Source organism: Rana temporaria, chromosome 3 (genome assembly GCF_905171775.1).
Source record: "Rana temporaria chromosome 3, aRanTem1.1, whole genome shotgun sequence".
Lineage (NCBI taxonomy): Eukaryota > Metazoa > Chordata > Amphibia > Anura > Ranidae > Rana > Rana temporaria.
The window spans coordinates 350,732,430-350,747,498 of record NC_053491.1 but is presented as its reverse complement, the minus strand read 5'-3'; positions in this window follow the sequence as shown (position 1 = coordinate 350,747,498).

Sequence of the window (15,069 nt, the reverse complement as noted above, 5' to 3'; positions counted from 1 at the left end):
CCAGAGGGATGATTTAACATGCACCTCTATGGAGATGGTTAACATCTCCACGCCGAACGCCGAACGCCGAACGCCGTATGCCTGAAAAAAAAAAAAAGCCCCGGACCTTTTTTTCAGGCGGCTTTCCGCGTTCGGCATAGGAGATGTGAACCATCTCCATAGAGGGGGTGAAGGCTGCATTCACAATCGCGGCGTTTTGTCTCCGCAATTCGCGGGACAAAACGCCGCGATTTTGTACGCAGAGGTGTGAATGCAGCCTTAGTCCTCACTGCAGCTCAGTAACAGCATTACAGAGCTGGTTGCCAGGCTGTTGGCTGATCGGTTGCACAGCATCATTGGTTGTCATGATGCAGGCAGATTTGCATGACCTAGAAACCAATGACGCTCAGCCACCCACAGTCATTGGTTGCTAGGACATCGGTGGCCAGACCACAGCATCATTGGATGCTGTGCTTGCATCCTAGCAAAAGTGGGATGAGTGGAAAACATTGGGTTGCATTCAGAGCGTGCATGGGATACAATTTAGCACATATGCTGGTGGGCAGCAAAAATACTTTTTATTGTTATGTCTCTTCGACAGGCTTCTGCTGGACTGTCTGCCGTACACACAGATCAAATGTTGGCCGGTTTCTATTGAACCGGCCGATGTCACCCAATATTTGGCCCGTGTGTATGGACTTTATGTAAGCCATATTAATGGCGGCCTCCAGCAGCCCCTCAGAGTGTGATTTACTCATGAGAATGGGGAACTTATCAGAGGAAAATCACTGAATATGGGAGGAAGGTAAGTATTATCACAGGTGGGCTGCATGCATTCATATGTAAACACATTTATAAAAGCTCATATAAGCTTTAAGCCCTTAGTTCTCCTAAACAAAGATAACAAAGAATGTGAAGTAACAAAGGATTTCTACAGTGTTTCCACTCTGCCCAGACACCTAGTGTGACTCCAGACTTTCTTAGCCAAAGCAATTTGTTAAAAAGTCTTTTTTTTTCTTGGAAAAACTACTTCTAAAAAAAAAAAAGGGACTGACTTGGAATAAGGCCTCGACGAGTATTAATATGTGAGGTAAGGATATTAAAATAACTATGGCTAAAGGAAAAAAAAGCTAAAATTTGGTTGTGGTCCTTAATTGAGATCAGTTCTAATTTTTTTTTCTTTTTTGACGTTAGATGATGTCGTAAGTCAAAACTTTTCCCCAGTATTTCCAAACTAATTTTGCTTGAGAATGTAGGGGAAATTTCATGAAGAGGGCCAAACTGTCTGCATAGATAGCTATTGCAGAAGAAATGATGGCTTAATTTGATGTATTTTGGCTGAGGAGGACAGGTAGGGGATTTAAATATCAGTAAAAGAGATGACTAATGGTTTTAAAGCACTGTGCTTAATAATTTTAACCCAAATGTGTGATATTAATAAGGTTTTTGCCCTTTTTTTGTAAATAAAACACGGTTTTCACGTTTTCTTTTTGTGCATCTCAGTGCTGCTGATTTCCTCCAACATCTTTCAGCCACTTCCTGTTTACCTGCACTCGCTCCACTATGTAATGTGTGACATTACAGTCACTTGTATCCTCCACCAGGCATGCATCTAGCAGGGTGATAATGCAAAAGCACAATTGCAAACTTACCAACATTTCTGCCCCCGATACCTGGCGCACAGTTAACCCCACCCACGGTCAGGTTTAGGCCCACCCAATGACCGATTAGTCCCACCCAGACCCTGTCCACATATTGGAGTGCCTTGTATTTTCTTCTTATATTGCACATCCTAAACAAGCTGCTTACATACTGTCCAACCACTGTAGAATATTTGTGGCCATTGCCTCTTAGGTAATATCATTTAATCTTTATTTCAAGATAAAACCTGCCCTGCCTCTCCCTCTTATATTATTGCCTAACTGTCCTACTTACACACTATTCAGCCAATGTACAATATTTGTAACTATTACCTCATACTGTAGAGAATACCCTTTAATGTTTATTTCAAGATAAAACCTGCCTCGTCCATTCTTCTTAAATTAGGCTGTTTAAATACTGTTCACTGTCCAGTATTTGTGGCTGTTGTCTTTCAGATTTATTTCAAGATAACATCTGCATCTCACTCTCTTATAGTGTATCCTAACAAAGTTGCTTACATACTGTTCAGAGATTGTACAATATTTTTGGCTACTTTCTCTCAGATAACACACTTTAATGTTTATTTCAAGACAAAACCTACCTGACCGCTCTCCCTATTAAATTGTGGCCCAATTAAGCTGTTTACATATTGTCCAGCCACTATACAATTTTTTGGGGTATTGTTCCTCAGATTTATTTATAGATAAAACTTGCCTCGTCTCTCCCTCTTATATTGCAGCCTAACCAGGCAGTCTGCATACTGTCTAGACATTGTACAATATTTATGGCTGTTGACTCTCAGATATTCTTATAGCAAAAAGTAAAAAATATTGAATTTTTTTCAAAATTGTCGCTCTATTTTTGTTTATAGCGCAAAAAATAAAAACCGCAGAGGTGATCAAATACCACCAAAAGAAAGCTCTATTTGTGGGAAAAAAAGGACGCCAATTTTGTTTGAGAGCCACGTCGCACGACCGCGCAATTGTCAGTTAAAGCGATGCAGTCCCGATTTGCAAAAAGGGGCCTGGTCCTTTAGCTGCATTTTGGTCCGGGGCTTAAGTGGTTAAGAGAATGGTCCGAAAAAAGATGTGGAGGAAAATGACTTGTTGATGTCATAGGTCAGAGGACTGGTTTGAGATGATAGAAAGGCAGCAGTAACTCAAATAACCACTCGTTACAACCAAGGTATGCAGAATATGATCGAATGCACAACACATTGAACCTTAAAGCAGATGGGCTATCGCAGCAGGAGACCACACCAGGTGCCACTCCTATCAGCTAAGAACAGGAAACTGAGGCCACAATTTGCACAGGCACACCAAAATTGGACAATAGAACATTGGAAAAATGTTGCCTGGTCTGAATCGATTTCAGCTGCGATATTCAGATGTAGGGTCAGAATTTGGTGTAAACAACATGAAAGCATGAATCCATCCTACATTGAATCAACGGTTCAGGCTGGTGGTGTAATTGTGTGGAGGATATTTTCTTGGCACACTTTGGGCCCCTTAGTACAGATTGAGCATTATTTAAACGCCACGGCCTACCTGAGTATTGTTGCCGACCATGTCCATCCCTTTATGACTACAGTGTACCCATCTTCTGATGGCTACTTCGAGCAGGATAATGCACCATGCCACAAAGCTTAAATCACCTCAAACTGGTATCTTGAACATGCCAATGCGTTCCCTGTACTCCAATGGCCTCCACAGTCACCAGATCTCAATCCAATAGAGCACCTTTGGGATGTGGTGGAATGGGAAATTCGCATCATGGATGTGCAGCTGACAAATCTGCTGTAATTGTGTAATGCTATCATGTCAATATGGACCAAATTCTCTTAGGAATATTTCCAACACCTTGTTGAATCTATGCCATGAAGAATTAAGGCAGTTCTGAAGGCAAAAGGGGGTCCAACCCGATACTAGCAAGGTGTATCTAATAAAGTAATAAAGTGGGCTGGTGAGTATATATATATATATATATACATATATATATATGTGTGTGTATATATACATATATACTGTATATGTAAATAAACTGAATATAATGCATCTTTAAGTCCAAATGCTATTCTTTTCTCCAGCTCAGACAGACTTTTCCATCTAAGTGAAGGGCTATAGAATAGTCTGAAACACTGAAACACAGTTAGATTTGCCTACTTAAGTAGTCTTTTTTTCTTTTCTCCCTTAATAGCATTTCAAGTTTCAGCATTTGGAAAAAGAACAGAATTTCTCAAGTTAGCAGCAAATTGTCTTGGAATTATTTAATACTTAATTTTATTCCATGTATATGCTTAAATGGATGGAAACATATTTTTGGTTCTTTTTCCAAAAGCTTGCAGACATGAAGTAACCCACTCACCAGAAAAAGGGTGCGATAACTCTGGAACTTATACAATAACAAACTTTAAAGTCATTAACTTTAAAACACAGATTGGCTTATATGAGAACTGCTTATATTCTCAGGACATACTGAAAACCTAATGATATAGTATAGAAATATGGCATGGGTTTCCTCCTGAACTCCAAAGGTATGCTGATAGGTTGATTGGCTCCTATATGCATTGGCTCTAGTAAATGTATGCAAGTGAGAAAGGGACCTTATATTATAAGCTCCTTCAGGGCAGGGACTTATATGAATGTACAATAAATGTAGTAAAGTGCTGTGTAAAAAGTCAGTAAAATATAAATACCTGTAAAAAGTTAACAAAAACAGAGTTTCTGGGAGCTTACCTCCCTCCATTATTGCCTTGCTTCCTTCTGTCCTTTTTCTTCAATCCCCACTTTCTACACAATAACAAGCTTAAACATTGAACCTAAAGTACAGAAGCCTAATAATATTCTTAGTCTTTAACACAGGGCAAAAGGGGTAGCTGCCCTGGGCCCAGTCAGTGTTGTAAGGCCCAGGGCAGCTTCCCCTTGAGCCTGCACTGCTCGCAAATAGTTGATAAGTGGATTCAGGAGGGCCCAAGTAAATGTTTGCCCAGGGTGCAATCAATATTAAAGACAGCCCTGATTCTTAGTACAAAATACATTTATTAAGGCTACAATACAGAATTATTATTATTCCAGTGATATATTGGTGATCATAAATATGGAATTTGTTGGAGTCCGTTCTCCCATTTCTTTTTCTCCCTTTCCCTTCTTTGCATTTCTGCTTCTTTTTAATGCTTTCCTACCTCTTTAAAATAGCCTTGCTACAGTTTTACCAAACTTTTCAACACAAGCATCTGATTCAGGTTGTTCTTGGTACCGCCATTTTAAGAATCTGACATTATGGGTGTGACAGATTTTATAAGAATTACTTGCCAGTTCACAGATACGCAAACTGTTGGTAATAAAGATCAACACCAAGTTGGCGTTCAGAGAGACACCAGTGCTTGGACTGGGCATTGGGGGTTATTTATTATAACTGGAGAGTGCAAAATCTGGTGCAGTTCTGCAAAGAAACCAATCAGCTTGCAGGTTTTATTGCCAAACCTTAATTGAACAAGCTGAAGTTAGAAGCTGATTGGCTACCATGCACAGCTGCACCAGATTCTGAGTGCACCAGTAAATCTCCTCCTTTGTGTGCTGGGAAGCAGTCATGAATATGAGCGCTTCCTGCACAGGGCTCCCTGGTTGTTACAAAGCTGGCGACTTCTGAGGTCATGGCAAGAAATTACTCATCCCCAGCCTCATTGCCAATGACCATATGTGCACAATCATGTCTTTAGCATCCCCACCCCTTTGATCACATTCAGCTGTTGGCTAGGGAATCTCACAGCCGGCAGCTGAACGAGGCTGGGGGTGGATCATTGGTTGCTATGACACTGTCAGCTGAACGGCCAACAGTGTCCGACCTAGAAAGCATTCGCTTTGCTCAAAGTCCCAACCTTCTGTATTGTTCTCATCTGCCTAGGAAGCAGCTGAACATGCACTTGGGTTAGGGTGTCTGGATTATGTACACTTCAGCCTCAGTGCTGCCCCTCCATACAAGAGATTCATGTTCCTTTTCCCAATAGGTACATGAATCTGTTGCCTGCATTGATGTTTGTTGTGTGAAGGAGTAGAGGAATTCCAGAGTGTCTGTGACACTCTATGAATTTCACTGACAGTGACTTCACTCTGGTCAGTGGGACTTGCCATCCAATAGTATGAACTGGTAAGCCATTGTGCCAGAGCGAATACCAGCCTAAGCAACAGTTTGAGACACACAGTCATTGTTGAATCCTGGCACCTGCAAATTAGAATTTTCCAACACTGCTTTGTCAAGTTTTATTATATTTGGAAACCATGTTAATAAATGATTTTTATTAGCTGGTCCCAGTATTTACACATATAGGGATCATAAAGCAAATTAACCTTCTGTGATATTCTGCAAATCCTATGTAATGCTTTCAGGTTTATGCTATTTAAAAACTGTCTGTTTTGTGTCATCCTAGGAAGAATCTGCTCCAGATTAAGGATTTAATTCCAATTTTCAGCTGTACTAGAACAGAAAGTTTTATTCATATGTCCTTCTCCTGTGTCCCTGAGCTCATGGTCATGGCTTCTTTTCATTTGCAGATCCCAAAATTTCTGAGACTTATATTTCTCATACCAGATGATGCTTTCTTTTCAAAGCTTTTTACGGTGTGCAGAAGTGTGAACAATCTGTCAGTGCTGCCTATATCAACCAATATTATGGGGCAGATAAATTGCATTTACTCTCAGCTTCCCAGGGAACCTCATGGGGTTTACAGAGTTGCAAAATAGCATACTGCCTCTCAAGTAACATGCTGGGTTCCAAAGCTTAACACCAGAAATGTTTTACGTTTTATACAGTTGGGAAGGTGTAGAAGCTCTGCATTGTTTTGTTTGCAGTCTGTGTCCTCATTGGGAAGGATGCTCCTCACTTCCTGTCCCCGTGACACCCAGAGAAGAGAGATGCAGTTTTAACCCGGACAGAAAGACAGAGATAACCATAAAACATTTTCAAAACTTTTAACTCTTCCCCACTGTACTAAAATGTGTTTTTGCTTTTGTCTGTGTCCCCTTTTGCTGTAGGAAATGATGGAAAATCTTTCCAACACAGGTAACAATAAACCCTGACAATCCTTTCCTGCTCTATCCAAAAAAAAAAGAAAAGAAAATATATTTGGGTCTTTTTGGGTCTTCATCTGAAAACACTCAATTGATGCAAAACAATGTATGAGCTAAAGACCACACTCCTCCAGTCTTGGTCTTGGTCCATTTGACATGCTGGGTTAGTTATATGAATCTTTTATTTTCCAATATTTTTTGTTAAATATTTCAGAAGAATTGCAGAAGCCAACATTGGGCAAAACGTGTGCTCTGGATGTATACAGAAATACAAGATTGTAAATAAAGCAAAAATATTTTTTTTCCAGTATGTGCAGATCTCCACAAATCACAATGCAGAAAATATAAGTGTTAAACAATGGGGGTTATAAAAACTCAGAATAAGACTGCTCCACCCCTCACAAGATGTCACAGAGAGGGGTGGTGCAGTCTTATTCAGTCTTATGGAGAGAGCATGGAATTTAAACAGTATTGTAACAAAAAGTAAAGCCTCGTACACGCGATCAGTCCATCCGATAAGAACGGTCTGAAGGACCGTTGTCATCGGTTAACCGATGAAGCTAACTGATGGTCCGTCGCGCCTACACACCATCGGTTAAAAAAACGATTGTGTCAGTGACGTAAAACACAACGACGTGCTGAAAAAAACGAAGTTCAATGCTTCCAAGCATGCGTCGACTTGATTCTGAGCATGCGTGGATTTTTAACCGATTTAAAGCAAGTTGGCTTTTTTTAACCAATGGTTAAATAACCTATGGGGTTATATATTATATACGTGTGTACGAGGACTAAGACATCCCATACTCAACATATTTAGTGTGAAGGGCAATGTAAAGTATACATCCAACTGAACCACATTAACTAAGCTTGACTCCCACTGTGAGCAAGCCTATGTGCATCACATTTGTCTCCCTGGGCACCAATTATTGGCTTAAGAGCCATATAAAGGACGTAGAAGGAAGTAAGAAACAGAGAAAGGAACTGTTAGGAATGGAATCACGAGGAATAAAAGTGCACCCTATCTGGCCGAAGTATGGGCTGTCCGATCTATCTCAAGAGGAATCCAAAAGATACTTAATCCCAGATTTTTCCAAAGAAGGTCAGTTTATCATTTAGGATTGCCGAAAGACATTCGCTTATCATAATCCATGATAGCTTGGCCTTCAATTGCTTAAATAGAATCGTGCTAGATTTGGAAGACCTAGCCATGGAGATTCTGGCTACTACAAATACAAATGTCTCCTGCTGTGTCCCAGTGTCCCCTCTACTGGGCGATCCAATAGAGCCTGTTTCAGAGACTTAATGAGGTTTACTTGGATAAGAGAATAAATTAAGTTATACGTGTGTAAACCGGTTCACTTTCGGGAAGGTCCACCACGAATGAAACATTGTACCCGCCAGACCACATCCCCTAGCATATGATGCTATTCTCACTGGTACCATGTACCACCTCAGGATTACCTTATATTTCACCTCAATTAATAAAGGTATTAATATATGTTTTAGATGTGTACTGAGCCAAAGAAAGGGGGTGATTGATGTTGGCGATGAACCCGACAGAGCCTCTAACCCTTTCCCATTCAATCCAAAATTAATAAAATGTTTTGGCTAAAGTTGAGGTTTAACCCTTTTTAAGCCTCTCTCCTGAGAGTATTTGCCTTACTGACCCCATTGAGCAAATTGTAATAAATTAGCACTGTTGATGAAACCTAAATCTTCAGCCCAGGCTCTTGCTTCATACACATTGTAATAGCATACATATGTAAATGTCAATCCCTGTTCCTAATTTATTTATTTTTCTAAATATTTTCCAAATCTCCAGAAGAAAGGGCTATCCTTGCACATGGAATTTATCACTTACTGCAGATGCAAATGGAACAAATTGAGTATGAGTTAATCATGTTCTATCACAGGGTACACAGTCTTCTAGCCAGGTCTATGCATGCTAATACTCCTTGCACATCAATGTGGTTTCACTCGACACATGGAATAGTAATTATAAATATGATAGTACAGAAGTCATACTGACTGTACTCTAGTATTCTGCTTAAAGTAGAAGTAAACACAATCTCATACATGTTCATGTAATTCCCAAAGTTCTTTTCAATATTTTTTAAATCTGCACTTATAATAAGAGAGAATATCTGGTGAGCCTGCCAAGAAAATCCTTGTCCAGGCACTTCCTGTTAAGGTGTTTATATTGCACTGTCATGCTCTGTCAGTTGTGTCCCTTTTGTTGTCACCTCCATCACCATTGTTCACCATTATTACTATGAGGAAGCCTGCCAGAGCAATATAATTAATAAAGGTCTTTGTTCAGGCACTTTCTGTTATGGAGTGACAACTCTCTTCCTAATGTGCTCCTGTGTGGCCCTCTTATTAGATGCACCCCTGGTAGAGACTACAAGCAATTGCACTGAGAAGCAAGAAAGGTGAAAACAAGTATTCCGGGTAAGTAAATTTGTGAGCAAACAACACATTTTCTATTTCAATACGTTTTTATCAAAGATTTCAAGAAAGAACAGCATTCAACAACCCAAGACCGTGGTCCAGCACCATTTTTAGCTTTACATTTTACAGTGTTTAAAGAGAAACCAGCTAAATTGGGACTGTCACTAGAAAGATTGAGTCACATATAAAATAATTTGATATTTTCCCCCTAATAACTGTAATAAACTCTGGAACATAATATCTAGTCTGTGGTTTAGTGAGCTGGTTATGCAAACGGTGGCCTTTGCATTAATCTCTGCATTTTTATCCACATATACAGATTATTCACACCTGAAGATAGTGTGAAATCCATCTCAAAACCGCCTTTATAACAGATAATTTAAAAGCTTGTATGCAGCTGAAATAACCATCCTGTAGGCCACACACAGCACAACCAATCTTTGGAGACAGGCGAGTTATCACACAGAAAGTCTAGTTTACTGTTCAGTACACATCAAGTGCATACAGACATGTGAAGCTATTCGACGTAAATGTCAGCCATATTTCCACACCCAAGAGAACCAGCTGCAAGATACAGCAGGGAAATTATTATTTGATCCCCTGCAGATTTTGCAAGTTTGTCCACTTACAAAGAAATTAAGCGTCTATTCTATCTATAATATCAGAACATCAACCAAAAATCCAGAAAAAAAAACAGTGAGTAAAAAAAGTATTTGATTTCCTACCATCCAACAATAATTCTGGCTCCCACATACTGGCTACATTATGTGCTCATGTGGTACACAGATTAGTCCTGTCAATTTAAGAAGGTGCTCTTGCACCTGCCCACAGAATCTCTTTCTCCTATTCAAATATCACCATCATGGGCAATACCAAGGCTGGAATGGGCTACAAGAACATCAGCTAGAAGCTTGTTGAGAAGGAGACAGCTGTTGATTAATCGCAAATGGAAGAATTACTAAATAACCATCAATCGACCTCGGTCTGGAGCGCCATGCATGATTTTGCCTCATGGGATGAGTATCATGAGAAAAGTGAGGGATCAGCCCAGAACTACACGCAAGGAGCTTGTGAATGATTTCAAGGCAGTTGGGACCACAGTCACCAGACAAACCATTGGTAACACAATACGCCACCATGGATTGACATCCTGCAGTGCCCACAAGGTCCCCCCATACTCAAGAAGGTACATGTACAGACCCGTCTGAAGTTTGCCAATGAACATCTAAATAATTCGGAGAAGGATTAGGAGATAATGCTGTGGTCAGATGAGACCAAAATTTAGCTGACTATGACCCTAAGAACACCATCCCTACAGTCAAGCACGAATATGGAAACATTATGCTTTGGGGTTGTTTCTCTGCTAAAGGTACAGGCTGACTTTGCCACATTGAGAGGCCAATGGACAGAGCCATGTATTGTAAAATCTTGAATGAGAACCTTCTTCCCTCAGCCAGAATGCTGAAGATAGGTCGTGGGTGGGTCTCCCAGAATGACAATGACCCAAAACGGAATGACCCAAAAAGGAATGGCTCAAGAAGAAGAAGAACATTATGGCCACAGAGAAGTCTAGCAAGTCTCCAGACCTTAATCCTATAGAATATTTATGGAGGGAGCTGAAACATTGAGTTGCCAAGCAACAGCCAAGAAACCTTAACGATTCAGAGAAGATCTGTAAAGAAGAGTGGACCAAAATACCTCCTGAGACATGTGCAATCCTGGTAACCAACTACAAAAAAACGTCTTACCTCTGTGCTTGCCAAGAAGCGTTTTCTCCACCAAGTACTAAGTCATGTTTTGCTTGGGGATACTTACTATATTAGTAAGTAATACTTATTTTACTCACTGAACGGAAACTCAATTTTATAACATTTATATCATGTGTTTTTTCCTATATTACCTATAGACAGATGACAACCCGGTAAAGACAGTCGTTGTCCCTGCACCATGCTGATCTACTCACCGTCTCTCCTTGCTCTCTCTGCTGCCTCTCCAGCTAAAATCCCTCTAACTGCCTCCTGTGGTGGGATCCTTCCAGGCCAGCCTTCTTAGATCCACCCTGAGGTAAACCCCCTCCCCCGATGGAGGTCCTTCAAGGGCCACGACAGCCTCCCTGAGCACTGCTTCTCCATCTTCCACCTGACTCCCCCGCTGGCATGGCTCATGTCTATTTAGCTCCCTGCCAGGCCCCCAAAGGCCCCTAAATATTTAATACAACCCCTCCTAGCTTCAGATCACTATTTTCCAGAACATTCTCAAACATTCTAAAAGCAGGGGGAGGTACCAGAGAACTGCCAGGATGAGTCATCTAACCCTGGCCTCTAATAACCTTGAACCAGATCCAGTGACTCAGGTTTATCCCTGTACCAGACTATAATTTGCCTATTCTCACTTCTAGTAGCACACACTAGAGGGTGCTACATAAGAAAGAGAGACAGGAGGATTTGTTTCCAGAAGAGGAACAGTTTCTAGCTATTCTATGTTAGTAGTATAGCAATTGCAATGTTGGTTCCTTTATTAAAAAGGCCCTTTATTTAAAAAAAAAAATCAAGGTAAGGGTATAAAATCAAGGTAAGGGCACTAGTAGGCTTTGTACTAGGAGGCAGAGTGTGCCTTATCAGGGAGTAGAGAAGAAATCAGTGGTGGATTAGTGATGGAAAAGAACCTTGTAGACCAAATTAGCTTACTTCAAGAGATAAACTTTAAGAGAGTGTCTGAAGGATTGTAGGGTTGGAGGATGCTGATTGGAATGGGAAGGATTCAAAATAGAAGGCACATGTGATATCCTAAAGGCAATAAAAGTGAAGAGGAGTCCTTTCTAGAAGAGGGAGAATATTTTTAGAAAGAGAGGAGACTGTAGCACCTAAAATAAATAATAAATAAATATTGAAAATTGTTCATATACAGTAGTAGCCAGTGGCGGCTGGTGCTCAATTTTTTTTAGGGGGACCGCAAACAAACTGAAAAAAACCCCATCAATTTCCACCACTGTGCCCATTAAACGCAGCCACTGTGCCCATCAAATGCAGCCAGTTTTCCCCCTCAAATGGAGTGGCTACAATACATAGAGTCATGCAATGAATGACTCTATGTATTGGTGATTGATGGGTGCAGGAGAGAGGGGGCCGTGCTCCTGCGCCCACTATAGATGCACCGCCACTGGTAGTAGTCCCCTTTTACATCGAAGTTCTGTCTCTGTTTTTGACCCAGTGACAGATCAAAAATGGCCTTCAATGGTCCTTTGGGTGGCCAGACGAAAGCAGATGTGTATACGTTTACATTTGCAGATATGGGTCAATATAGGCTGACGCATGTCCATGTACATCCAGCCAACAATAGCGATTACAAGATGGAGGAAAAAAAGTAACAGACACAAATGTCACATATGGGATCAGAATATGAATTCCCTCCTGAGATGAAAAGGGGGGTGTCCATGTGAAAAAGGACCCCATACTTTTTCCCCCAGTGATCAGATGGAAACACTGTAACTTTGTAGTAAGTCACACGGTGAAATGGTGCAGCAGGGGCCCAATCTGTGCAAAAGATCTATACATAGAAAAGAACATACTAATGCAGAATCAGGAGGAATTGCATGATCGTGTCACCTCAGAGCCAGCATCTTAATCTAGGTAATAGATGCTGACATTGGATGATGCCTGAACCTGTCCTTTTGAAAGGAAATGCAGATGAGGGTCTTGTCAAGAATACTTATTCTTGATATTTTAATATTCTTCGTGAGAAGTAATACATGCTTATGAGTGTTACCTACACATCACTTACACGTCAATTAGCATGTAAGTACTTAAAATGAAAAAATATAGATGGTGTTACGTCCACTTTAAATTCAGTTCTGCTTAACTGACACTTGAATGAAGGCTTCAAGAAGGGCAGAGAGTCTGGTAGGACGGGGCTCTTCACTCTGACAATCAATGTGTTTTGATGCTCTTGAAATTGGCCATTTGAGATGCTCTCCACATGTCATGGAACAGATGGGCAGCTTGTTGATTTGGAACTGAATTACTTCCACTGGTGACATCAATGGGAAGCCACACACACTGAAGCCTGGACCACCTGTAGCCCTAATACTGTGTTTCCAGCTCTGCAAACGTTTTTTAAAGAAAAAAAGGGACACATCATATCATTGCCCTGAGCCCAAAACTGTACTGGTTTCAGACATATAGGTAAGAGAAGTTGACATTGGCGGAGTTCTACAAAACTGTTAAAAAGGGAGGTGGACTTTTTTCTATAACTTGTGAAAGTTTTAGTGATTTTCTAAGAAGATTTTGGGAAGTATAGCTTGGTATGGTGGCTTATGCCCTGTACTCGCAATCAGACCTTTGTCCGACCAAATTCACATCAGAATTCCAAAGGAATTCCATCGGAGGAAAAGAGAACATGTTCTCTATGTAAACTCTGATGGAATTCATCTGAATTTCCGATGGAATTACTCCGATGGGGCATACACACGGTCGTAATTTCCAATGGAAAAAGTCTGTCTGAAATTCTGATCGTGTGTTATGTATCACGTACCTGTTAACCAGAGCCCGGTGCTAGGAGTAGGCCTCTCTTACAACTCCGGCTTGTGAGCTGCTGGATATGGAACAGCAGACTCAGAAGCCTGGCGGGGTAGGAGTGCCAGCTGGCTTGATAGGTGAGTAGATGCAGACCACTGCTGGAAGTGTAGACGGGAGCTGGAACCGGAAGTAGGGTCCGTGACACAGGCAGAAGATTCACAGCAACAACTGAGAAGGCAAGCTGGTAAATAGACAGCAGACGGAAGCAGGGTCAAAACAAGCCGGATCACAATAGAGAGTTCAGGTATTCAGATGGGATAAGCAGGAGAGTAATCGTTGTGCAGGCAGGTAGGTCAGGCAACAGTGGATCAATCAGAGGTAGGTCGATAGCAGCCGAGGTCAGGATCGGAGAGGTGCGGAAGGTCAAACAAGCCGGGTCAAATAGGTGATAGCAGGTAATCAGGTTTCTTCAGGGTAACAGCGTTCAGAGACTGTAGATCAGACAGCAATGTGCTGGAGCTGTCAGTGTCCATTTAAAGCCGTTTTGGCGCCAAGGAGTCAGCGCGCACGCGCGCGCCCCGCTGCGCGCGCTCCCGGCGTGCACGCGCGTGCCGTTAACGCACGCGCGCGCACCACAGGCACACGACGGTGCGCGATTGCGCGCCGCTGATTTAACCCTCTGGAAGGATTCCGGGATTGAGAGGTGAGTCCCTGACATTGCCCCCCCCCAAGGGGCAGCCTCCGGATGCCTAGTCGGGCCATCTTGTCAGGATGATCAAGAAAAAATGAACGTACCAATCTTCTGGCATGGATGTTGCTTTCAGGTTCCCAGGAGTTTTCTTCTGGTCCGTAGCCTTTCCATTTAATCAAAAATTGGTTCTGTCCTTGTCGCCTTCTACAATCCAGGATGGCTTCTACTACAAATTCCTCGCATCCGTCAACATGAACTGGTTCAGGAGGCCTTGTACCCCTATTAGGGAAGGGATCAGGAGCTGCAGGTTTCAATAAAGAGACATGGAATACAGGGTGCACTTTAAGAGAATCAGGTAAAGAAAGTTCATATGAAACCGTGTTAATTCTCCTTTTGACCGGAAAGGGTCCCATAAATTTGGGTCCCAATTTTTTAGAAGGACAAGCTAACCTGAGGTTACTGGTAGAAAGCCATACCTGGTCCCCTGTTTTCAGATCCAGTTCTCCTTTCCTTTTTTTGTCAAAGAACCTCTTGCTGTCAGCCTGGGCCTTGGTTACAGCTTCCTGTAGTAATTTGGTGTTCTGTTTGAGGAATTCCACTGTATTCTGTACTGCCGGTACTGAAGATTCTGAAAGAAAATCTGGTAGAAAAGTTAGGTTGAAACCATAATTGGCAAAAAAGGGAGATTGACCCGTGGCAGAATGACTGGCGTTGTTGTAGGCAAATT